This window comes from Schistocerca gregaria, chromosome X (genome assembly GCF_023897955.1).
Source record: "Schistocerca gregaria isolate iqSchGreg1 chromosome X, iqSchGreg1.2, whole genome shotgun sequence".
In the NCBI taxonomy this organism is placed as follows: domain Eukaryota; kingdom Metazoa; phylum Arthropoda; class Insecta; order Orthoptera; family Acrididae; genus Schistocerca; species Schistocerca gregaria.
This window is the reverse complement of record NC_064931.1, coordinates 358,189,439-358,215,704: the sequence shown is the minus strand read 5'-3', so window position 1 is coordinate 358,215,704 and position 26,266 is coordinate 358,189,439.

The window sequence follows — 26,266 nt, the reverse complement described above, 5'->3', positions numbered from 1 at the left end:
TAACTTTAGTGACTCTTGTGATTTGTAGTTAATGGAGTATTACTGTTATTGCTTAAATAAATTTTGTAAAAATATTGTAAACAACCATGAGCGAGAAGTGTGAGCTGCAGCAGGAAAGTCAGTTCTGTGCAGCTGTTGTGGCGGATGGTTACATTGGGGTGAATGTAGTGGCATGGGAATCGGCGAAGTAAATGGGTCTGTTCCATTGTATTGCAGATTATGTGGAAGGGATAGGAAAATAGCGAAACAGGAAAGGAATGTTCGAGCCCTTCAGGATGATCTCTATAGTGCTAGGGAGGAACTGATGAGGTTAAGGGTGGCTAAGGGTGAAGACAAGTGGGAAGTAGTAGCAAGGAACAGAAGCCACAGGAATATAGCACTATCTGACAGTTTCATGATTGGCACAAACAATAGATTTTCCTTGCTACCTCAGTCAACTAAAGAAAAGGCTCAAGTAGACGTAAGTCTAGTCATCAGTCAACAGACTTTCACTAGGGAACCAACTCTTGCAAAATAAGTAGAAGGTAGGAGGAAAGTTCTGCTTTTAGGTAGTAGCCATGGGAGAGGTGTGGGACAGATCTTGCAGGAAAAATTACGTTAAGGTACCAGCTCACAACTATTTTCAAGCCTAGTGCAGTTCTTAGCCAAGAGATAGACGATGTAGGATCATTGTGCAAGCGTTTTACAGAGCAGGATCATGTCGTGCTAGTGGATGGAGCAGGAAACAGTACTGACAGGGATCAGGGCTACAATATTGTGTGTGACCTGGTAAAAATAGCATCTGCAACGAACCATAGAAATGTCGACTTGGTTCCTGCTTTCATGCAGTATAACTGGCCTTAACTGAACAGCTCTGTCAGGAGGGTAGATATGGAGCAAGATCAGCTGCTTCAGGCGGCTACTTTGTGAGGCATATGTTTGGTCCCTGTTGATGGTTTTGATAGGCGGAACTTCACAAGACATGGCCTGCTTCTCAGAACAAAAGGGAAGGGTAAACTGGTTGGGATGATAGAAAAATCTTTAAGGGGGGAGGGCACTCAAACTCATGGGAGAACTTTTTTGGGCTAAGATCTATGTCCAATCATCCTAAATTGATTGAAATTAGGCAGTTACTAGAGAGGTGAAAGTATCACAACATTCGCGTAATAGTATAGTGAAAAATAATGTTTGTATGTCACAAGATTCACATAAAAGCACAGTGAAAAATAATGATATATTGCATCAGAATACCAGGGGATTAAGAAACAAAGTAGATGAGCTTGTTTGCTTAGAAGATTTAGAAACTGAGGGTGGAATAGATGTGTTACGCCTGTCCGAACTACATATAGTCACAGGTATGGTAATGATAAATTTAGGTGGATATAGGCTTTCAGCACATGTAAGTAGAGACACTATGGAGAGAGGAGACTTGCCCTATATGTTAAGATCAGTAACAGTGTGAAAAATATGGAAATTAAAAAAAAAATCGTGGAGCAACATACAGGGGAACGTGCATGTGAGATTAAACTAAATAATGGCTCTTTCATAATTGTAGTAGTGAATAGGTACCCATTGCATTTTCTACTATTTTTGAAAAACTTGGATTCTTTGTTGTGCCATCTGTCAGAAAAAGGAAAGCAAATTATTGTTTCTCGGGGTTTCAATGTAGATTTTCTGAAAGAGTCCGATAGAAAGCTTGACCTTGAAGTATTACTTGGGCCTGCTCGTGTGGTACAGGTAAGCAGCTCACTGATAGATAATGTTTTCATAGACTAAGATAAATTTATTCAAATAAAAACTTCCCCTGTAAAGAATGGTCTGTCTAATCATGACGCACAGCTAATTGCAGTATATGATATATCTCCATACAGAAACTCAACAAAGTCCTCCAAACCAGTGCATTAAACTAACGATTTAACAATTTCAAATTTTAGGGAAAGCTTGCAACTGTTGGACTGGGATGAGATGTACAGTGAACATGATGCTACTTTGAAATTTAACCTATTTCATGATACCTTTGTGAGTATATTTGAGAACCGTTTCCCAAATGAAACAGTGAAATATAATTGTAAGAAACCATGTAAAAAGCCATGGCTTACTAAGGAGATAAAAATATCTTGTAATCGGAAATTGTAAATGTATTTTACAGCTAGGAGGAGTAATGATCCCGAAACAGTGAAATATTATAAAAACTACTGCACTATATTAAGAAAAGTTATTAAAAAGTCCAGAGGTATGTGCATTATGTCTGAGATTAGCACATCTGATAATAAAATGAAAACAATTTGGAATATTGATGTGATGTTTGAAATTTTCCCGGCGTACTGTTTGTTCCATAACAACACGGGAGAACTGCCGGAAGTCAGTAAAATCTTACCACGATAATTCGGCACAAAGTCTGTTGTTCACGTGAGTACAGCCGGAGAAGTACTGGCGAATACGCGCTGAGCTCTGCTATTTAAAGCCAAAGAGGGCTGCATTGCCCATGCGCTGCGCAAGTACTGTTAGGCGTGCGCGTTCACCACTCCGTGCTCTGCGCCTGGCGCCCTCCGCGGTGAAAACTTGGCATTTCCATATCGGATCGAATTAGATGCCGTATCAAAGGATATGTTCTATATACATCTGGAATTGGCAGCAAGATTATCTTCTCTGTCATGGGATTGGGTCGACGGTGTGACATGGGCGAAAGCAAATTGGAGCCATGACAAGGCTGTGACGAGGCAAACAGCCAAGATTAATAGACTTTCTACACAGATGCAACAGGGAGCTCCTCGACGATCTGTTGTTAACTTGACAGGGAAAGATTTTGATGATGCGACTATGTCTGTGTTAGAAAAATGCCTGAATTTTGCCGCCACACCTGTTTCACCGCCATTTGTAGACTTCGTCAGTGCCATTGAAGAAGCTGCACGCCGTCTTGATACAGATGAAGCGGAGGAAGTCCGACGTGAGTCTTGTCGTGCGCTGACTAGAGGTGCACCTATGAAGAGTAATATCTCACCTACGGAAAGGAGAGCTCTCCGTAATTTAAGAGCAGATGTGGATACAGTTGTCTTAAAATCGGACAAAGGAAATTCTACGGTTCTTATGACAAAGGATGATTACGTCAATAAGATCAATGTTGTATTATGTGATTCCACCTATCACAAAATTGATAAGGACCTCACGAGCCCAGTTATGCGAAAAACAGCAGAACTCTTGTCAAATAGCACACTGGACTCGAATTCGGGAGGCCAACGGTTCAATCCCGCCTCCGGCCATCCTGATTTAGGTTTTCCGTGATTTCGCTAAATCGTTTCAGGCAAATGCCGGGATGATTCCTTTGAAAGGGCACGGCCGATTTCCTTCCCAATCCTTCCCTAACCCGAGCTTGCGCTCCGTGTCTAATAACCTCGTTATCGACGGGACGTTAAACACTAACCACCACCACCACCATCTTGTCAAATAGTTCTCTATCGAAGAAGGTCATCAAGAGATTGAAACCAAATAGCGCGGTTCCTCCCAGGCTATATGGACTGCCTAAGATCCATAAAGAAAATGTACCATTACGTCCGGTCGTGAGCAACGTTGGGCCAGCCACCTACGACCTAGCAAAATTTCTGGCATCACTACTTAAACCAGTTATAGGCAAATGCCCTCATCAAATAAAAAACTCTAGCGATTTTTTCAGTCGTATTCAGTCTTTACAGCAGCATAGTACCGTCTTGCTGGTCAGCCTGAACGTGGTTTCTCTCTTTACCAAGGCGCCTCTTGTAGATTCATTACACCTGATCGGTAATATGTTTGATGCAGATATTACAACGTTGTTCGAGCATACTCTCTCTTCTACATATTTTACATTCAACAATGAATTTTATGAACAATCTGACGGTGTCGCCATGGGGAGTCCTTTGTCTCCCCTGGTGGCACATCTTTTTATGGAAGATTTTGAAGAGAGAGCTCTCAATTCTGCTACTTTTAAACCGACAGTGTTTTGGCGTTACGTGGATGACACCTTTATAGTATGGCCTCATGGTGTGGACCGTCTCCAGGAATTTTTACATCATATGAATTCCATACATGAAAATATGAAGGTCACAATGGAAACTGAAAAAGATGGTTGTTTGCCATTTTTAGATGTTTTGGTACGGCGCAAGAATTATGGCACACTTGGTCATTCGGTGTATAGGAAACCGACCCATACAGATTTGTATCTGCAAGCTACCAGCTGCCACCATCCGGCACAAACAATGGGTGTCCTTAAAACTTTAATCCACCGTGCCCATACTATTTCTGACGACGACAGTCTTCAAGCGCAACTGAAACACCTGCAAAAAGTATTCCTGATGAATGGCTTTCATCTAAGCCTGTGAATAGAGCTATGCAGTCCTACAAACGACGCAACAAGGAAGAAGAAGAGATCTTCAGGTCAATGTTTTATCTACCTTTTATTGGGAACATCTCGTCACAGATAGGTAGAATATTGAGGAAGCATCAAGTTAGAGTCATCTTTCACCCTCCTCCTAAAATATCATCACTGGTGGGATCCATTAAGGATGACCTGGGCCTACGTAAATCAGGTGTCTACAAGATTCCGTGTGATTATATATATATATATATATATATATATATATATATATATATATATATAGGGCAGACAACAAGAACGGTGTAGGAACGTATTGTGGAACACCAGCGGCATACTCGCTTTCTACAACCCACCAAGTCCGCCATCGCTGAACATTGCATTTCTACTGGCCATTCAATGAATTACAATGATACAAAAATTGTGGCTCAAATTTTAAATTTCTGGAGTTCAATTATAAATTAATCCATAGAAATAAAATTGTCAGACAGTGAGACTCTTATTAATCGAGATAGCGGTTACCAGTTAAATTCCGCTTGGAATCCCGTTGTAGAGAAACTTCGAGGTCAACGTAGTTACCGGTATAAAGATGAAGATCGATCCGATATCGAAATGCCAAGTTTTCACCGCGGAGGGCGCCAGGCGCAGCGCACGGAGTTGTGAACGCGCACGCCTAACAGTACATGCGCAGCGCATGCGCAATGCAGCCCTCTTTGGCTTTAAATAGCAGAGCTCAGCGCGTATTCGCCAGTACTTCTCCAACTGTATTCACCTGAAGATGGCGAAAAGACTTTGTGTAGAAATATCGTCGCAAGATGTTACTGACTTACGGCAGTTTTCCCGTGTTGTTATGGAACAATTTGAAACATGGTTAAAAGGAGGATAGGGCAATTGAGAGCATGTCATTACACACAATGAAAAGTTTAACAAGAAGTCAGCAGTAGAAAACATTTTTAGTAACCATTTTTCAATGTTGTACAGAAAATAGGATCCAGGTATTCGTCAGAAATTGCAAGACAGTATTTGGAAGAGGCAGTACCTATGCAATTTGATAAAATTGAAATTCAACCCACCTCTCCTCCTCAAATTAAGAACATAATAAATGAACTCAGAAATAAAAGCTCACGTGGAACTGATGTCATTTACAACAGAGTAACAAGTTGGTTCCCAACAAATAAGTAGGATTCTCAGCCACATATGCAGAAACTCACTGGAAGAGGCCATTTTTTCAGATAGAGTGAAATAAGCTACTATTAAAGCACTGCACAAAATGTGGGATAGATCTGATGCTAACAACCACAACCCAATGTCATTTATGACAGCTTTACTCAAAATTCTACAAAAAGTAATTTATTCAAGAGTAGCATCACATATTTGTAAAAAAGAAGTACTAACAAAATGTCAGTTTGGGTTTAAGAAAGGCTTTTCAACAGAAAATGCTATATATGCTTTCACTGATTAAATGTTAAATGCACTGAGTAACCGAACATCACCCATTGGGATATTTTGTGATCTCTCAAAGGCTTTTGATTATGTGAATCATGAAATTCTACTAGATAAGCTTAAGTATTGTGGTATGAGTGAGACAGTGCACAAATGGTTGAATTCATACTTAACTGGAAGAATGCAGAAGGTTGAAATTAACAGTACAGAGTCCTCTAACTGGGGAGGTATCAAGAATGGTGGCCCACAGGGTACATTCTTGGGTCCCTATTGTTGTTAATATAGATTAACGACTCGCCACTCTATATTCATGATGATGGAAAGCTAGTTACTTTTGCTGATGATAAAACTATAGTAATCACACCCAACAACCAAGAATAAGCTGAGGAAATTGCAAATAATGTCTTTCAAAAATTTATTAAGTGGTTCTCTGCAAATCGACTCTCATTAAACTTTGAGAAAATACAGTTTATACAATTCTGAACTGTAAATGGCATAACACCATTGATAAAGATAGACTATGAACAGAAGTCAGTTGCTAAGGCAAAACACTGAAAATTTCTGGGTGTGTCCATTGATAAAAAATTGAACTGGAAGAAACACATCGATGATCTGCTAAAACGGTTAAATTCAGCTACTTATACTATTAGGGTTATTGCAAATTTTGATAATAAACATACCAGTAAATTAGCCTACTATGCCTATTTTCGTTCGCTTGTTTTATATGGCATCATTTTTGGGGGCAATTCTTCACTAAGAGAGAAAGTATTCATAGCACAAAAGCGTGTAATCAGAGTAATAGCTGGAGCCTGCCCACGATCACCTTGCAGACATTATTGTAAGAAACTCGAGATATTCACAGTGACTTCGCAGTACATATATTCACTTACGAAATTTGTCATTAGTTACCCATCCCATTTCAAAAATAACATCGAAGTGTATAGCTGCAACACTAGATGAAAGGATGATCTTCACATTCTGGATTAAATCTCACTTCGGTACAGAAAGGGGTGAATTATACTGCTACAAAAATCTTTGGTCATTTGCCAAATAGTATTAAATGTTTGACAGATACCCAGCCAACATTTAAAAGCTAATTAAGAGAATTTTTGAATGACAACTCCTACTCAATAGATGAATTCTTATATATGAAGTAGTAACTGTAAAACCAAAATTATAAAATTAAATAATTTGTGTAAAGGAAACTTATGTTAAAGTGACACGTTCCACATCATTACGAAATGTCGTATTCATGATCTACGGAACAAGCATTAATATATGTGTGTTTGTATTGCCGATGGGCTGCTGGTACGCCCTTAGATACACTACCTGCCGGTAATGATGTCACTAAGCTCATGACATTGCCATATGTGGGGGCATACGTTGATTTGGTTTTCGCTGCCCCACTCCAACCTCGCTATCGCTGGATCCGACGCCAAGCTGAACTGCTGGCTGACGTCTTTATTAGAGGTGTTACCAGTGATTATTATTTCCATGGCTTCTATAATTACATAATCCCAGATGCCACTAGTGCGTGTGATGATAAAGATTAAAATTTGATCCGGTCACCGTTTTTTAGAACATGCTCAGGTGACACCTATTTCTCGTGGTAGCGTAAGCGTTAAACTCCTCACGCTCCTTCCTACGTTGTTCTACACTATACAGTGTTTTTCCACTGTAAGACTGGGTACGCTCGCAAGATATCTTGTGTCCTCAGACATTCCGATACTTTAAGTGTTCCCAGTAGCTGCCGTAATTTTCTCGCAGGCCTATTGATCGATTTTGTTTTGTGTCTTTCCAGCAGGACACGGAGCCACAGAACGGCAAAAAAGCAAGTTTCTTTTCTGTTTCTCGTCTGTGCTCTTATTGTGATTTTTGCTTTGTGGCTGCTAGTTCTAGCCTTCATTCCCAAAGACCTTGCGTTGGTTGTTCAACTCATAGGTCAGGGTATCGGCGTATGATAGCGTTCTTGCACGTTCTACCAATGTTTGTAACACAATTCGCGTCTGTGCCAGGTGATGAAGGATGATGTCGTGAAAGTATAGATCGGTGTGTGTGGGTTTTCTGTAGACGCAGAGGCTAAGAAATACATTTTGTTTGTGGCTGACAGTGACCTTATGGAAAGCCAGTGCATCGTCTTTTCCACTTCCATGGTGAAGTGGATATTACTGTTAATGCTGTTGATATGTTTCAAGAAATCGTCTATAATTACATAATCCTAGATGCTGCTTGTGCGTGTGATGATAAAGATTAAAATTTGATCCGGTCACAGTTTTTTAGAACATGCTCAGGTGACACCTATTTCTCGTGGTAGCGTAAGCGTTTGGGACCAAATAACGAACGTGTTGTCAGTTATTGGAAGAAGAAACTAGGCTTTAATGGCGCCACGTCTAAGGCATTATGCTTGAAATTACCCAGAAATAGCGTTGCAACAGATGGCACATCCCATCGCGACGCCGTCAGTCTGATCGTAATACTGGTCGTTGTACAGAAAGTAACATGATGGGAGAATATGCTTAAACAGATCGAAGACGTCAATCACACAGAATTAAGTTACTAAGTAGTAAGAGATTTTGAGGGGCACATTCGTAAATAACGCCTCCACATCAAAACCGACCGTAACGTCAGCCTCACTAACTCGAAGACGGCTGATTTGGAAGATAAAAGCGGCTCCGTTCTTAATATGACGTTCACAGTGGAGGACATCCAGTCGATACATGTCTCAAGGCAAATTTGCTGAAATAAGAATAAGTGGCCTGTATGTAAAGCGATGTGATTGCAGAAATATTTCGCTGTGTTGTATGTCGGTGAACTAATGGTGGGTACGATGAGATAAAAGAGCACCCCTTCCTTTTGGATCGTCGGTGAAGTACAAGCAGCAGGTGATACAGGTGCCTGAGGGAAAAGCTTCTTGACCACACTGTCTTCCACTAAACGTAACGTCAGCCTCACTAACTCGAAGACGGCTGATTTGGAAGATAAAAGCGGCTCCGTTCTTAATATGACGTTCACAGTGGAGGACATCCAGTCGATACATGTCTCAAGGCAAATTTGCTGAAATAAGAATAAGTGGCCTGTATGTAAAGCGATGTGATTGCAGAAATATTTCGCTGTGTTGTATGTCGGTGAACTAATGGTGGGTACGATGAGATAAAAGAGCACCCCTTCCTTTTGGATCGTCGGTGAAGTACAAGCAGCAGGTGATACAGGTGCCTGAGGGAAAAGCTTCTTGACCACACTGTCTTCCACTAAATTGCGCTTAAGAAGCTCAGATGTCTTTCTTATTATTCTCAATGTTGCGTAGCGTGGAAGCTTCCGGTAACCATTTTCGTCCATTTGCGTGCATATATTCGTATAGTTGTCCGGGTATACCATCATTACGACTGTGTTGCCCTTGTCAGCAGGAAGAATCACAATGCTTTCGCCGTTGCGCAGTGCACCCAGGCCACTGCGCTCAGCGCTGGTCATGTTGGGATGCTGGAAGCTTTGCTTTCGTGAGAATACGGCTATTTTCACGCCGTATTTTGTCCACTGTTTCACCGGGGAACTTGCGAATAACCTGTTCTACGCCACTTACTATTTCACAGGCAGCGATAGTTCTTTAAGTACTCAGCCTTCACTCGTGTGTTGGAGTATGTTTCTAGCCATCAATTTATGACGTTGACTTCTGAAGAGCAATGGTCCGCACCATGTTATGGTTCATAAGCCGGCTGAACTTTCCTTACTGCTTCTCTGTAGTTTGTTCCTGTTGGTGAACCGTAGTCGCATCAACCCAGTGGGTGACCAAACCTGTGAGAGTGCTTGATAGACACTTACGGAAGGACGTAAGATCGCACTTCGCCGAGGGAAGTTCAGAGCGGGTTCAGGTCCAGAGATCTGAAGGGTGAAGCGGGCGCACCGAAGGCCTATTCAACGCAAGCTCAGATATGGCGATGCAGTGAGCACCAGTGGTGTCACAGCCGACAGCTAGAGTGTATAAATGCGTACCGGGAGCCCAGCGACAGTCATGCCACTTGGTAATTGCGAAGGACTGCTTCATCGAATGCTCGTGGCATTTCAGCCAGTCACCGCGGTTTTAAGCTCTAGAACATTTTATTCCATAATGGAAAAGTATCTGAATTTCTATCTTTACCCCTGTTCAGTCTTGTGTTAAAACGTTTATATCAAACTACACGCGTAGATTTCTGCCACTGCGTTTCTGAATGAAGCGGGATAGGAAAAAAACTCCCCACTTTTTTTTAATTCTTGTGGTGAGCCCTTGTTCAGACTATCAGGTAAGGTGAACTCACAGAACACGTGTCATTATGCTTTAGAAAATCTTCATCATTACGTTGAACAGTCGTTGACGAAGTATTGCTACTTGTGTCTGGTGTGCTATTTCTGATCAGTTTTATCTCTGTTACCCCGTATTGCGTCGTATTTCGAGCTGTTGAGTCACCATAGGGTCTACTTAGTAGTAGCTAACGAGGGAGATGGAGCAGCGGTGACGGTAATATTCACATTCGGGAGGAGCAGATTTTAGGTCTATGGCTGGCTACACATATTTACATTTTGCGTAGGATCCATAAACCTGTTTAGGTGAATGACCCAAAAGATGGGTCGAGAGAGACACGTGGAGTCCCCTTCGTCTTATCTCGAGCTGAATAGCTATTTCATAAGCTTTTGACTACTTTATGATACAAAATCCGGCACTTATTCTAGCGCTTTCATTCTTTATTCAGTTATAATAAGAACCCCACTTCTTGCCTGAGACTTCAGTTGTCGTTCTTAGTGGGTTTTACATGCGGATTAACGAGATTGTGGATGTGTGTTTGATATGAACATCAAAGGAAAACTTTTGCCGTACGTTGAAGCATGTAGAATATCAATACAGAAAAGATAACAAAGAGACATAACTATGTTTCGGCCAAATTCCTTTACCGAAGGCCAAGGGAAGGTAGTGACAGGTTCTCGATTAACGTCCTTTTGACACAACGTTCTTAATCCGCCGCAAACGGTCGCTCTGAGTAAGCAGGTGTGTGATGGAAGAAGCACTGATCCTCGCACGGGTTTACAAGTGGTTTTGGCGTTATAAAAGTGGTTGCCTCGAGGTAAAGAAGAGCTGAACCTGAAGCTCTATTTGACTACTACACGAGTGTATTGGGCATTGACTTACTGGGCTGGTACGCCCACGCCTCCCTCCGGACTTTGAACAAACTTACCCACCCAGCTTTAGTGAGACCTACGTTTCAAGAGATGAAAAAGAGCCACCGTGGTACAACAATCAAGTTAGGAAACTACTACGGAGGCAAAGGGAACTTCACAGCAGACAAACATAGCCAAAGCCTTGCAGACAAACAAAAATTACACGAAGCGAAATGTAGTGTAAGGAGGGCTATGCGAGAGGCGTTCAATGAATTCGATAGTAAAGTTCCATGTATTGACTTGGCAGAAAAATCCTAAGGAATTTTGGTCATATGTCAAAGCGGTAGGAGGATCAAAACAAAATGTCCAGACACTCTGTGACCAAAATGATACTGAAACACAGGACGACAGAGTAAATTTCGAAATACTAAATACCTTTTTCCAAAGCTGCTTCATATAAGAAGACTGCACTATAGTTCCTTCTCTAGATTGTTGCACAGATGACAAAATGGTAGATATCTAAAATAAAAAGATGACAGAGGGATAGATAAACAATTACAATCGCTCAAACCCCCCCCGTCTTGCAGCGGTGTGCCGTAGGTCTCTAGGAGAGCGTAGCGTTCCAAAAGATTTGATGAGGGCAAAGATCATCCCCGTTTTCAAGAAGGGGCATCGAACAGATGTGAAGAACTATAGACCTATATCTTTAAAGTCGATCAGTTGTAGAGTTTTGGAAAACGTATTGTGTTCGAGTCTGATGACTTTTCTGGAGACTAGAAATCTACTCTGTAGGAATCAGCATGGGTTTCGAAAAAGACGATCGTGAAAAACCCAGCTCGCGCTATTCGTCCACGAGACTCAGAGGGTCATAGACACGGGATCCCAGGTAGATACCGTCTTTCTTGACGTCCGCAAGGAGTTTGATACAGTTCCCCACATTCTCAATGGAGAGAAGTCATCCGAAGTAAGAGTGATTTCTGGTGTGCCGCAGGGGAGTGTCGTAGGACCGTTGCTATTCACAATATGTGTAAATGACCTTGTGGATAACATCGGAAGTTCACTGACGCTTTTTGCGGATGATGTTGCAGTATATCGACAGGTTGAAACAATGGAAAATTGTACCGAAATGCAGGAGGATCTGCAACGAATTGACGCACGGTGCAGGGAATGGCAATTGAATATCAATGTAGACAAGTATAATGTACTGCGAATACATAGAAAGAAAGATCCTTTATCATTTAGCAAAAATATAGCAGGTCAGCCACTGGAAGCAGTTAATTCCATAAACTATCTGGGAGTTGGCATTAGGAATGATTTAAAGTGGAATAACCAAAAAAAAATTAATCGTCAGTGAAGCAGAAGCCAGACTGAGATTCATTGGAAGAATCCTAAGGAAATGCAGTACGAAAACAAAGGAAGAAGTTTACAGTACACTTGTTCGCCCACTGCTTGAATACTGCTCACCGGTGTGGGATCCGTACCAGATAGGGTTGATAGAAGAGAGAGAGAAGATCCAACGGGGCAGCAGCGCTTTCCGTTACAGGATCATTTAGTAATTGCGAAAGCGTTACAGAGATGATAGAGGAACTCCAGTGGAAGACTTGGCAAAAGAGACGATCAGTAGCTCGGTACGTGCTTTTGTTGAAGTTTCGAGAACATACCTTCACCAGGGGGTCAAGCAGTATAATGGTCCCTCCTACGTATATCCCGCGAAGAGACTATGAGGATAAAATCAGAGAGATTAGAGCCCACACAAGGACTTACCGACAATCTTTCTTTCCACGAACAATACGGACTGGAATAGAAGGGAGAACCGATAGAGGTACTCAAGGTACCCACCGCCACACACAGTCAGGTGGCTTCCGGAGTAGGGATGTAGGTGTAGATGCAGATGTAGATAACTGTCACAGATGAAAGATATGATAAGTGGCACATAATGTCATAGTAATGACCAGAGGCTGAACCGCAGACCTTCGGGTCTGTAGTCTGGCACTTAGCCAGAGCTTTTGTTATAAGACTAACTTCATTTCTACATGATCATTCAGAGGACCATAGTCATAATCATCAAGTAAAATGTGCTGAAAATTGAGAAAAGAAGTAATTATTAGTAAAAAAACAAGATGAAAGGATTCTGAGTATCTTTGCTCATTTTTTTTATTTATTTGTGAAAAAGAAAGAAAAGAATAAAAGAAGGCTTCACGTGATTGGGAACCAGAAACAGGGGTGAATAAGACATAATAGGGGAACTTAACCAATACCCTGTCGACTAAAAATTAAAAAAAAAGCATATTTGCGAAAACCCCTCGATGACGTGGCAACCACTGACACGTCCACCCTCCTAATACTCGCGAAAGACACAGGGATCAGGGTAGTTCCTTCCTTCAGCAACATAGTGAACATAGTGATCCAGGAGCCAGACTATCGTATTCATTTTCGTCCGAGGAAAAAAGGGTACTTCCGGACCAATAAGAAATTCATCCTATACAGCGAATTCAGGCCCTCGGGAAATAACAAGCAACAGTCGACGAATCCAGAGCAAATGATTCCGTCCACAAGAGATCAGTCTATGAATTAAGGTGTCAGTATGATGACGTGCGTCACATCGTACAGTCGGACGAATGCGTGTGCGAGAAAGACGATCGACAGTCGGTGTGAGACGATGACTGACACTCGTGAAAGAACGGGGGTGGGCTGCAATCCCAAAGGATGCATGGCAAATACAGGACGTCCTTGGATCAAGGAACAGTCGGAATTGTAGTTGTAAATTGTTGTAGTTGTGCTGGGAAAGCCCCTGAGCTACAAGCGCTAATAGAAAGCACAGAAGCTGAAATCGATATAGGTACAGAGAGCTGTCTAAATCCTGAAATAAGTTCTGTAGAAATTTTTACAAACTCTCAGACGTTGTTCAAGAAAGATAGATTAGACAGAATTTGTGGTGGAGTGTTTGTGTCTGTCAGTAGTGGTTTATCTTGTAGTGAAGTCGAAGTAGATACTCCGTGCGAATTGGTGTGGGTGGAGGTTATACTAATCAGCCGAACTAAGTAATTAATTGGGTCCTTCTACCTACCCCCAGACTCCGATGATATAGTTGCTGAACAGTTCAGAGAAAATTTCAGTCTCGTAACAAATAAATACCCCACGCATACGGTTATAACTGGTGGGGACTTCAACCTTCCCTCAATATGTTGGCAAAAATACTTATTCAGAACCGGTGGTAGGTAGAAAACATCTTCCGAGATTGTCCTAAATGCTTTGCCCGAAAATTATTTCGAGCAGTTAGTCCACGAACCCACGCGAATTGTAAATGGTTGCGAAAACACACTTGACCTCTTAGCCACAAACAATCCAAAGCTAATAGAGACCATCATGACTGATACAGGGATTAGTGATCACAAGGTCGTTGTAGGTAGGCTCAATACCGTTTCTTCCAAATTCACCAGAAACAAACGCAAAATAATTTTATTTAAAAAAGCGGATGAAGTGTCACTAGAAGCCTTCCTAAGAGACAATCTCCATTCCTTCCAAACTGACTATGCAAATGTAGACGAGATGTGGCTCACATTCAAATATACAGTAGCAACAGCAATTGAGAGATTCATACCTCATAAATTTGTAAGAGGTGGGACTGATCCCCCATGGTACACAAACCAGGTCCGAACGATGTTGCAGTGGCAACGGAAAAAGCATGCGAAGTTCAGAAGAACGCGAAGTCCCGAAGAGTGGCTAAAATTTACAGACGCGCGAAATTTGGCACGAACTTCAATGCGAGATGCCTTTAATAGGTTCCGCAACGAAACATTGTCTCGAAGTTTCGTAGAAAATCCGAAGAAATTCTGGTCGTATCTAAAGTACGCAAGTGGCAAGACGTAATCTATACCTTCGCTGTGAAGTGCCGATGGTACTATTACCGACGACTGTGCCGCTATAGCAGAATTATTGAACGCAGTTTTCCGAAATTGCTTCACCAGGGATGACGAATGGAATATTCCAGAATTTGAAACACGAACAGCTGCTACCATGAATTTCTTAGAAGTAGATACCTTAGGGGTTGCGAAGCAATTCAATTTGCTTGATACGGGCAAATCTTCAGGTCCAGACTGTATACCGCTTAGGTTCCTTTGAGATTACTCTGATACAACAGCTCCCGACTTAGCAATCATATACAACCGCTCGCTCACCGATAGATGTGTACTTACAGATTGGAAAATTGCACAGGTCGCACCAGTGTTTAAGAAGGGTAGTTGGAGTAATCCATCGAACTACAGACCTATATCATTGAGGTCGGTTTGCAGTGGGGTTTCGGAGGATATACTGTATTCAAACATTATGAATCACCTGGAAGGGAACGATCTATTGACACGTAATCACCATGATTTCAGAAAACATCGTTCTTGTGCAACGCAGCTAGCTCTTTATTCGCATGAAGTCGACGGGGGAACTCGGGTTGATTCCGTATTTCTGGATTTCCGGAAAGCTTTTGACACCGTTCCTCACAAGCGACTTCTAATCAAGCTGCGAGCCTATGGGGTATCGTCTCAGTTGTGCGGCTGGATTCATGATATCCTGTCAGGAAGGTCGCAGTTCGTAGTAATAGACGGCAAATCATCAGGTAAAACTGAAGTGATATCAGGTGTTCACCAGGGAAGCGTCCTGGGTCCTCTGCTGTTCCTGATCTGTATAAGTGACATAGGTGACAATCTGAGCAGTTCTCTTAGTTTGTTCGCAGATGATGCTGTAATTTACCGTCTAGTAAGGTCATTCGTAGACCAGTATCAGTTGCAAAGTGATTTAGAAAAGATTGCTGTATGGTGTGGCAGGTGGCAGTGGACGCTAAATAACGAAAAATGTAAGGTGATCCACATGAGTTCCAAAAGAAACACGCTGGAATTCGACTACTCGATAAATAGTACAATTCTCAAGGCTGTCAATTCAACTAAATACCTGGGTGATAAAATTACGAATAACTTCAGTTGGAAAGACCACATACATAATATTGGCGAGCCAAAGGTTGCGTTTCATTGGCAGGACACTTAGAATATGCAAAAAGTCCACTAAAGAGACAGCTTACACTACACTCGATCGTCCTCTGTTAGAATATTGCTGCGCGGTGTGGGATCCTTACCAGATGGAATTGACGTAGGACATCGAAAGGGTGCAAAAAAGGGCAGCTCGTTTAGTATTATCACGTAATAGGGGAGAGAGCGTGGCAGATATGATACGCGAGTTGGGATGGAAGTCATTAAAGCAAAGACGTTTTTCGCCGCGGCGAGATCTATTTACGAAATTTCATTCGCCAGCTTTCTCTTCCGAATGCGAAAATATTTTATTGAGCCCAACGTACATAGGTAGAAATGATCATCAAAATAAAATAACCGAAATCAGAGCTCGAACAGAAACGTTTAGGTGTTAGTTTTTCTCGCGCGCTGTACGGGAGTGGAATGGTTCAAAAATGGTTCAAATGCCTCTGAGCAATATAGAACGTAACATCTGTGGTCATCAGTCCCCTAGAACTACTTAAACCTAACTAACCTAAGGACATCACACACATCCATGCCCTAGGCAGGATTCGAACCGTCGACCGTAGCAGTTGCGCGGTTCCGGGCTGAGCTCCTAGAACCGCTAGACCACCGCGGCTGGCATTGGAATGGTGGAGAGATAGTATGATTGTGGTTCGATGAACCCTCTGCCAAGCACTTAAATGTGAATTGCAGAGTAGGCATGTAGATGTACACTCCTGGAAATTGAAATAAGAACACCGTGAATTCATTGTCCCATGAAGGGGAAACTTTATTGACACATTCCTGGGGTCAGATACATCACATGATCACACTGACAGAACCACAGGCACATAGACACAGGCAACAGAGCATGCACAATGTCGGCACTAGTACAGTGTATATCCACCTTTCGCAGCAATGCAGGCTGCTGTTCTCCCATGGAGACGATCGTAGAGATGCTGGATGTAGTCCTGTGGAACGGCTTGCCATGCCATTTCCACCTGGCGCCTCAGATGGACCAGCGTTCGTGCTGGACGTGCAGACCGCGTGAGACGACGCTTCATCCAGTCCCAAACATGCTCAATGGGGGACAGGTCCGGATATCTTGCTGGCCAGGGTAGTTGACTTACACCTTCTAGAGCACGTTGGGTGGCACGGGATACATGCGGACGTGCATTGTCCTGTTGGAACAGCAAGTTCCCTTGCCGGTCTAGGAATGGTAGAACGATGGGTTCGATGACGGTTTGGATGTACCGTGCACTATTCAGTGTCCCCTCGACAATCACTAGAGGTGTACGGCCAGTGTAGGACATCGCTCCCCACACCATGATGCCGGGTGTTGGCCCTGTGTGCCTCGGTCGTATGCAGTCCTGATTGTGGCGCTCACCTACACGGCGCCAAACAAGCATACGACCATCATTGGCACCAAGGCAGAAGCGACTCTCATCGCTGAAGACGACACGTCTCCATTCGTCCCTCCATTCACGCCTGTCGCGACACCACTGGAGGCGGGCTGCACGATGTTGGGGCGTGAGCGGAAGACGGCCTAACGGTGTGCGGGACCGTAGCCCAGCTTCATGGAGACGGTTGCGAATGGTCCTCGCCGATACCCCAGGAGCAACGGTGTCCCTAATTTGCTGGGAAGTGGCGGTGCGGTCCCCTACGGCACTGCTTTGTATCTTACGGTCTTGGCGTGCATCCGTGCGTCGCTGCGGTCCGGTCCCAGGTCGACGGGCACGTGCACCTTCCGCCGACCACTGGCGACAACATTGATGTACTGTGGAGGCCTCACGCCCCACGTGTTGAGCAATTCGGCGGTACTTCCACCCGGCCTCCCGCATGCCCACTATACGCCCTCGCTCAAAGTCCGTCAACTGCACATACGGTTCACGTCCACGCTGTCGCGGCATGCTACCAGTGTTATAGACTGCGATGGAGCTCCGTATGCCACGGCAAACTGGCTGACACTGACGGCGGCGGTGCACAAATGCTGCGCAGCTAGCGCCATTCGACGGCCAACACCGCGGTTCCTGGTGTGTCCGCTGTGCCGTGCGTGTGATCATTGCTTGTGCAGCCCTCTCGCAGTGTCCGGAGCAAGTATGGTGGGTCTGACACACCGGTGTCAATGTGTTCTTTTTTCCATTTCCAGGAGTGTAGATACCACGACGATGCGAGCTCCATCGGTAATATGGCAAGACTAAAATGAGACTAGACATTTTGCCAGGATATTGACCGGAAAGCTATTTCAATAGTGGAAGAGCAAGATGGTTGACCTCAACGGTATAAGACTCCAGTAGTGAGGTGTGTTTTTGAAACGATATCAGCATCCAGGAAACTGACAATTATGTTTTATTCGCTAATATATTGCTGTTTAGGGCTAATCCATCAGACATGAACAGGAGGAGGCTGGAGACATAAAAATAAATGACATGTAAAGAATACAACACCTGTGAGCATCTTAAGACATTGAGTCGTACAGACAAGATAGACGCCTTTACAAAACAGATGAAAACCAACGTGCATACAACAATGGTTTCATTTCTCGATGTGAAGGGGATAGTCCACCATGGTACCACAGTTAACTAGCGTTGCTTCTTTCTACTGCTATAGCGACAGCTGCCGAAAAAAAAAAACTCTCCGCGTTGTTGTGCTGAAATACTCGTAAATGTCTGCACCCTTCCGAGCACACAGCGTTGGGTGTCGTGCAGTTTTTGGCGAAGAACAAAGAGGAAATTTGTGTGCAAGCTTCTATATTTCCGGAATTGGTTTCTCGTAGTTTATTTCTCTTCTCTAGGGTGAAACGGAACCGAAAAGGACGAGATTCGGTGTTACAGAAGAACTGAAACGGGAATCGCTGGATGCGTTACTCCGATTAAATACATACGACTCTGAAATGTATTTCCATCAAATTTAAAACGTTCGATAAGTGTTTTAAGTACTATGGACACTACCGTGAATGTATCTCTAGTTTTCAAATTTTGTATGATGAACAAAAGGCATACAAGAATATTTGTCCTTACTTTTTCTTTCCCTCTTGTACATCTCTCATTTCTTTATAATAAAGTACTTTTAAAACAGTTGTGAGGTGCAGATAAGAAGGAGAGCATACACACGTAGGACAAAATATACTGAAAGAAATCAATGTTACCTTTTGATGCTTCATCAACATCGAAGTCATTTGAAACTGCTCAGCGTCTCAGGTCATACAGAATGACAAAAAGTATCGACTGTGAACTTTTCGGAGGAAAACTCCGATATTCTCACCCCTCTCTTCCTAGCGTCCATTCCATTGTATGGGCTTCATGATTTGTCAGATTTATTTTGTTTTAACCTTGTCGCAGGAATCTCTTCTGGACGCCACAGTTGTCAAGATAACGTAAGGGGGGCGGGGGGGGGGAAGTCGTGTGTACCATCTGTTTGTGAAAGTGCGAAATTTCATCTTTGTGTTATCGTATATTAACGGCATGTGTACCCAGTTTTTTGAAGTGAAGCTTGGAAACTCCTAAGCATTCATCTAAATGAATGTGGAAAGATGCCTAAGAATCTCAGACATGGTATCAGGTGTGTCAGACAAAAGGTCGTTAGTGCACAGCGCGGATTCGATCCGAGGTTGACTCACCTCACAAAGGGGAAATTGTTTTGCAAGCCTCCCTATCTACCGGAATTGGTTTTCCGTAGCTCTTTTCTGTTCTATAGGGTGAAACGGAACCTAAAAGTCATTCAGTTTGCTTGAAATAAACTACTCTCGATTTTGATTCTATTGCTGTAAGATGCATGATGAAACCTTAGCAATGTTTGTGTCTTTTCCTTGAGTTCCAGAAGGCATTGGATTCTAGTAACAAAATGCGTATTCATTAACATGAGAACGTGTATACTTTTATACTGAACTGAAGTCTGCTTACACAGTATTATCACAGTACATATAAATTATCCTTGTAGTTGAGGTCGATAGCTCGATGAACCTATCCACAGATGGCGCTGTAGTATACTTGAAAGTTGCACCGTTACAAAATTGCCAAAAAATGTAGAATGATCTTGTGAATGCTTAGGAGTTTCCAAGCTTCACTTAAAAAAACTGGGTACACACGCCGTTAATATACGGTCTTGTTGAAGACACTGGCAGTTGTTCGCATCATAAATTAATATACTGCCATGTACGTAAATACACTACTGGCCATTAAAATTGCTGCACCAGGAAGAAATGCTGATGATTAACGGGTATCCATTGGACAAATATATTGTAGTGGAACTGACATATGATTACATTTTCACGCAATTTCGGTGCATAGATTCTGAGAAATCAGTACCCAGAACAACCACCTCTGGCCGTAATAATGGCCTTGATACTCCTGGGTATTGAGCCAAACAGAGCTTGGATGGCGTGTACAGGTACAGCTGCCCATGCAGCTTCAACACGATACCACAGTTCATCAAGACTAGTGCTGGCATATTGTGACGAATCAGTTGCTCGGACACCATTGACCAGACGTTTTCAATAGGTGAGAGATCTGGAGAACGTGCTGGCCAGGGCAGCAGTCGAACATTTTCCGTATCCAGAAAGGCCCATACAATACCTGCAACATGCGGTCGTGCATGATCCTGCTGAAATATAGGATTTCGCATCCAATACCATCACGCTGGGTGATACGCCAGTATGATGATGACGAATACACGCTTCCAATGTGCTTTCATCGAGATGTCGATAAACACGGATGCGATCATCATGATGCTGTAAACAGAACCTGGATCCATCCAAAAAAATGACTTTTTGCCATTTTTGCACCCAGGTTCGTCGTTGAGTACACAATCGCAGGCGCTCCTGTCTGTGACGCAGCATCAAGGGTAACAGCAGCCATGTTCTCCGAGCTGATAGTCCATGCTGCTGCAAACGTCGTCAAACTGTTCGTGTAGATGGTTGACGTCTTGAAAACGTCCCTATCTGTTGACTTAGGAATCGAGACATGGCTGCACGATCCGTTACAGCCATGCGAATAAGATGCCTATCATGTCGACTGGTAGTGATACGAGGCCGTTGGGATCCAGCACGGCGGTCCGTATTACCCTCCTGAACCCACCGATTCCATATTCTGCTAACAGTAGTTGGATCTCGACCAACGCGAGCAGCAATGTTGCGATACGATGAACCGCAATCGTGGTAGGCTACAATCCGACCTTTATGAAAGTCGGAAACGTGATGGTACGCATTTCTCCTCCTTACACGAGGCATCACAACATCGTTTCACCAGGCAACGCCGGTTAACTGCTGCTTGTGTATGAGAAATCGGTAGGAAAGTTTCCTTATATCAGCACATTGTCGGTGTCGCCACCGGTGCCAACCTTGTGTGAATGCTCTGAAAAGCTAATATTTTGTGTATCACAGCATCTTCTTCCTGTCGGTTAAGTTAGGCTATAGTTCACCCTCACTTCATCACCCTTCTGAAGGTAAGAGCTCGTTTTCGCTGTTCTTTTTTGTTTCTGTTTATAAGAACGGAAAAAAACATTCTCCGAAATTACATATTTTGCAGCAGCAATTATTTCGTAATAAACGAATTACCACTCTGACAACGAGATGTAATCTCTAACCAAAATATTGTGTAAGTAATATCTGTATTCCAGCCGACTCTGCTTCAATAAAAAAGTCATTATCTCTGTTTTGTCCTTAGACAGCCGTGACAATGCTAGTTAATGCTGATTACTGGTGCTGACGAGGGTTTGCGTCTTTTAAGCTGTTGAAGTTCGCGTCCGGTGCTATTCTCCTCGGAACTTTGATTTCGTTTTGTAGAGTTTATGACAGCACGAATATCTTCTTTTTCTTTGGTTAGTTCTGATCATATGAATGCCCACAGTTGGATGTAAACCAAATCTGTACTGAAAACGTTACAGATTCTCTTTCATAATCATCTTGTGGTTGAACCTCTTTTCTTGTCCGTATTTGCTTCTTACAATCTAATACGAAAATGTTGCTCTGCCTTGAGCAAACACAATTTTTCTTGTTTGAATACCCGTACGGGTTTTGGAGATGTTTCTCCTTCTTCAGTGGGTTCAGTTATCCTTTGTTAAATGACACATAAAGAAGCTATGTATTATGACACATATCAGTCATTGAGGATACAGTATTTACAATAATAAAAGTATAGACAAGAATAGTAAAAGAAAAAATTATTATGTACCTTCGTAGTATTACATATTGGGGTTCACATGGCTGATGATATTTGCAACACAGCTACCTTTCAGTATGTCATCTGCAATTAAGAAGAGTTTATCAGTTTTTTGTTACCTACTTTGCCCAATTTTAGGACTAATATGAATTTATCGATGATTCTTATTTCTCCATTTTATAGCACTACTCTCTTTGTCCAGTCACATTAATGCGACAAGCTACCAAAAACTTGAATAATCACATGTTGCAGCTCGGACCGCTGCGATACTTGAAACAGAGGTGTCAGATTGTGCAAGGTGCCGACACGAATGTAGAGCCATTCCGACTTTAGTGACTTGGCCATCTGCGCTAGCTTTCTCTGTTGAGGATCCACGAGGTGGTCCCGAAGGCTCTCGATTGCGTTTTAATCCGAGGATTTTGATGGCGTGGGGATTCTGCTAAGCTCATCTCGGTCCTCTTCGAAACACGTACCTGCACTGTGATCAGTGTGACATGTTCCATTGTCTTCCTGGTAGATGGCATCGTGCTGTGGAAAAACAAACTGCGTGTGGTGTTGGACGTGGTGCGTCACGTTTCATGTATCATCCACAGCTAGTCCTTCCATGTGCCATCTGGTAGTGGTTATTACACGATAACATCGAACATAGAAAGTTGATACATTAATGTTACTGTGCAGTCTATTAGCTATTTTACTCTCTGACTTGTTTTTTTGTGTTAAAGTACAAGTGTACGTAGAATGCGCTAAAGTATATGCAGATAACGAATAGGCTTTGTGAACTGGTATGTGGGGACAGGGACTATGTATGTAAATATATGTTGTTATTTTAAATAAATTTAAGATTTTCATGCTTCTACAGTGTGTCTGCTTGAAGCTTCCTAACACACACTGTTTCAACGTTTGTGTGATGTTAATTTGTTCCGCCAGCTCGTTCTGTGTTCTGGGTGGGAATTTTGCAGTAATTGTATGTGTGTGTGTGTGTGTGTGTGTGTGTGTGTGTGTGTGTCCGTATTGTGTGTCTTGATCTGTTGATAGCTCTTGTACAGCTGAGAACAGAGTTCTATTGCATAGTGCTGTATATTCATTCATTATTTCTTTCTTTCCACTATGGCTTTTTCTACATGGTAATTTCCTTCTGTTATAAGCTTCTGTGAAGGGCTATTGCTACATTTCAGAATTTTAAAGTCTGCGCTTATGTCTGTTGGTCGTGTTTCTTGTGCGTGAGGTGATCCGCAAATGTGGACTGACTGCTGTTACTCTTAAATGCCCTTGTGTGTTCAGTATATCTTATGCTGAAATATCTACTTGCTTCTATAATACAAATTGAATTGCAGTCTTGACATGTAGGTTAGTTCGTTTCAGATGTGTTGTGTTTTACCGGTGTTACTGTTAGTTACCCCAGTTTCTTTGGTATGGAGTTGCCTGCTCTGTAGGGAATTTGCAGTGCTGGTTTATTAATATATTGCGTATCCTGTTGACTGCTTTGATGTTATAGGAGAGTGCGTGTCTTTGTTTTTTTTTAAGATCCTGTATGCCTCTTTTCAATGTGTTTGTTTGTGTTATAGCTGTTTACATTCTGTGTGCCTGTGGTTGTGTGTTGGAGTTAACATCTTTGCTGATCTCTGCTGGCTACGTTTTCCTTTAGCTTGCCTAACATGTTTGTTTTGTATCTGCGTAGTGTATGATCATTTTCTCATCCGTTCTCTTTGAGGGGAGTCGTATTCAGTCTGTGTAGCATGTGTTGAAAATCATCCCCCTTAGGTAATTGGATGGTTTGATTTTTGATATGTGGTGTTGCTGGTATTTGTGGGTTTTCTGAATATGGAAAAGTGATGTTAGTTATATTGTTTGTGTATTGTTACCAACCTTTCTGCTTATAAGCTGAATTTATCTGTGGTTTAACCGTGCTTATATACAGTACTAGACATTAAAATTGCTCCACCACGAAGATGTTCAGCTCATAAACCAGTATTCATTGGACAAATATATTATACTAGAACTGACATGTGATTACATTTTCACGCAATTTGGGTGCATACATCCTGAGAAATCAGTACCCAGAACAACCACCTCTGGCCGTAATAACGGCCTTCATACGCTTGAGTACTGAGTCAAACAGAGCTTGGATGGCGTGTAAAGGTACAGCTGACCATGCAGCTTCAACACGATACCACAGTTCATCAAGAGCAGTGACGAGCCAGTCGCTCGGCCACCATTCACTAGACGTTTTCAGTTGGTGAGAGATCTTGAGAATGTGCCGGCCAGGGCAGCAATCGAACATTTTCTGTACCCAGATAGGGCCGTACAGGACCTGCTACATTGCAGTCGTGTATTATCCTGCTGAAATGTAGGGTTTCGTAGGGATCGAATGAAGGGTAGAGCCGCGGGTCGTAACACATCTGAAATGTAACGTCCACTGTTCAAAGTGCAGTCAGTGCGAACAAGAGGTGACCGGGACGTGTAACCAATGGCACCCCATACCATCACGCTGGGTGATACGCCAGTATGGCCATAACGAATACAAGTTTCCAATGTGTGTTCACCGCGATGTCACCAAACATGGATGCGACCATCATGATGCTGTAAACGGAACCTGGATTCATCCGCAAAAATGACGTTTTGCCATTCGAGCACCCAGGTTCGTCGTTGAGTAGACCATCGCCGCCGCTCCTGTCTGTGATGCAGCGTTAAGGGTAACCGCAGCCATGGTCTCCGAGCTGATAGTCCATGCTGCTGCAAACGTAACCGAACTGTTCGTGGAGATGGTTGTTGTCGTTCAAACGTGCCCGTCTGTTGACTCAGGAATCGAGACGTGGCTGCACGATGATTTACAGCCATGCGAATAAGATGCCTGTCATCTCGACTGCTATTGATACGGGACCGTTGGGATCCAGCACGGCGTTCCGTATTATCCTCCTAAACCCACCGATTCCTTTATTCAGCTAACAGTCATAGGATCTTGTCCAACGCGAGCAGCAATGTCGCGATACGATTTACTGCAATGGCGATAGGCTACAATCCGACCTTTATCAAAGTCGGGAACGTGATGGTACGCATATATCCTCCTTACACTAGGCATCGCAACAACATTTCACCACGCAACGCCGGCCAACTGCTGTTTGTGTGTGAGAAATCGATTGTAAACATTCCTCATGTCACCACGTTGTAGTTGCCACCATCGGCGCCAACCTTGTGTGAATGCTCTGAAAACCTAATATTTTGTGTATCACAGCATCTTCTTCCTGTCGGTTAAATTTCGCATCTGTAGCACCTCATCTTTGTCGTGTAGCGATTTTAATGGCCAGTAGTGTAATGAATATATATCACAGATCACACAGCGACATATACACTGAGGTGATAAGTCATGGGATAGCGATATACACATATCCAGATGACGATAGTATTTCGTAACAATGTGTAAAAGGGCAGCACATTAGCGGAGCTGTCTTTTTTACTCTGATGATTCATTGGAAAAGGTTTCCCGCATGATTATGACCGTACGACGTCAATGAACAGAATTTGAACGTCGACTGGTAGTTGGAGCTAGAGGAATGGGATATTCTCTTTGAGAAATCGTTGGGAATCCAATATTCTGAGATCCACAGTGTGAAGAGTGTGCCGACAATACCAGATTTCAGGCATTACCTCTTATCACGGATAACGCAGTGGCCGACGGCCTTCACTTTACTGGGAGCAGCGGTGTTTGCGTAGAGTTGTCAGTGCTTACAGGCAAGTAAGACTGCGTGAAATAAACATATACATCGATGTGGGACTTGCGACGTTCGTGCCCGTTAGGATAGTTTGGCGAAATTTGGTGCTAATGTGATATGACAGCAGACGACCAATGTGAGTGACTACCTTAACAGCACAACTTGGCCTGCAGTGCGTCTCCTCTGCACGTGAGCGAAGCGGTTGGACACTAGACTTTGGCCTGGTCTGATGAGTTTGGATTTCAGTTGGTAGGAGCTGATGGTAGAGTTGGAGTTTGACGCAGATCCCTCGGAGCCATGGAGTCAGGTCGTCAACAAGGCACTTTGCAAGCTGGTGGTGGCTCCATAATTGTGTGAGCAGTGGTTACATACAATGGACTGGTTTCTCTGGTCCAACGTAAACGATCATTGATTGGAAATGGTTATGTTCGGCTACTTTGAGATCATTTACAGCCATTGATTGACTTTGTGTTCCCAACCAGTGATGAAATTTTTATGGGTGACAATGCA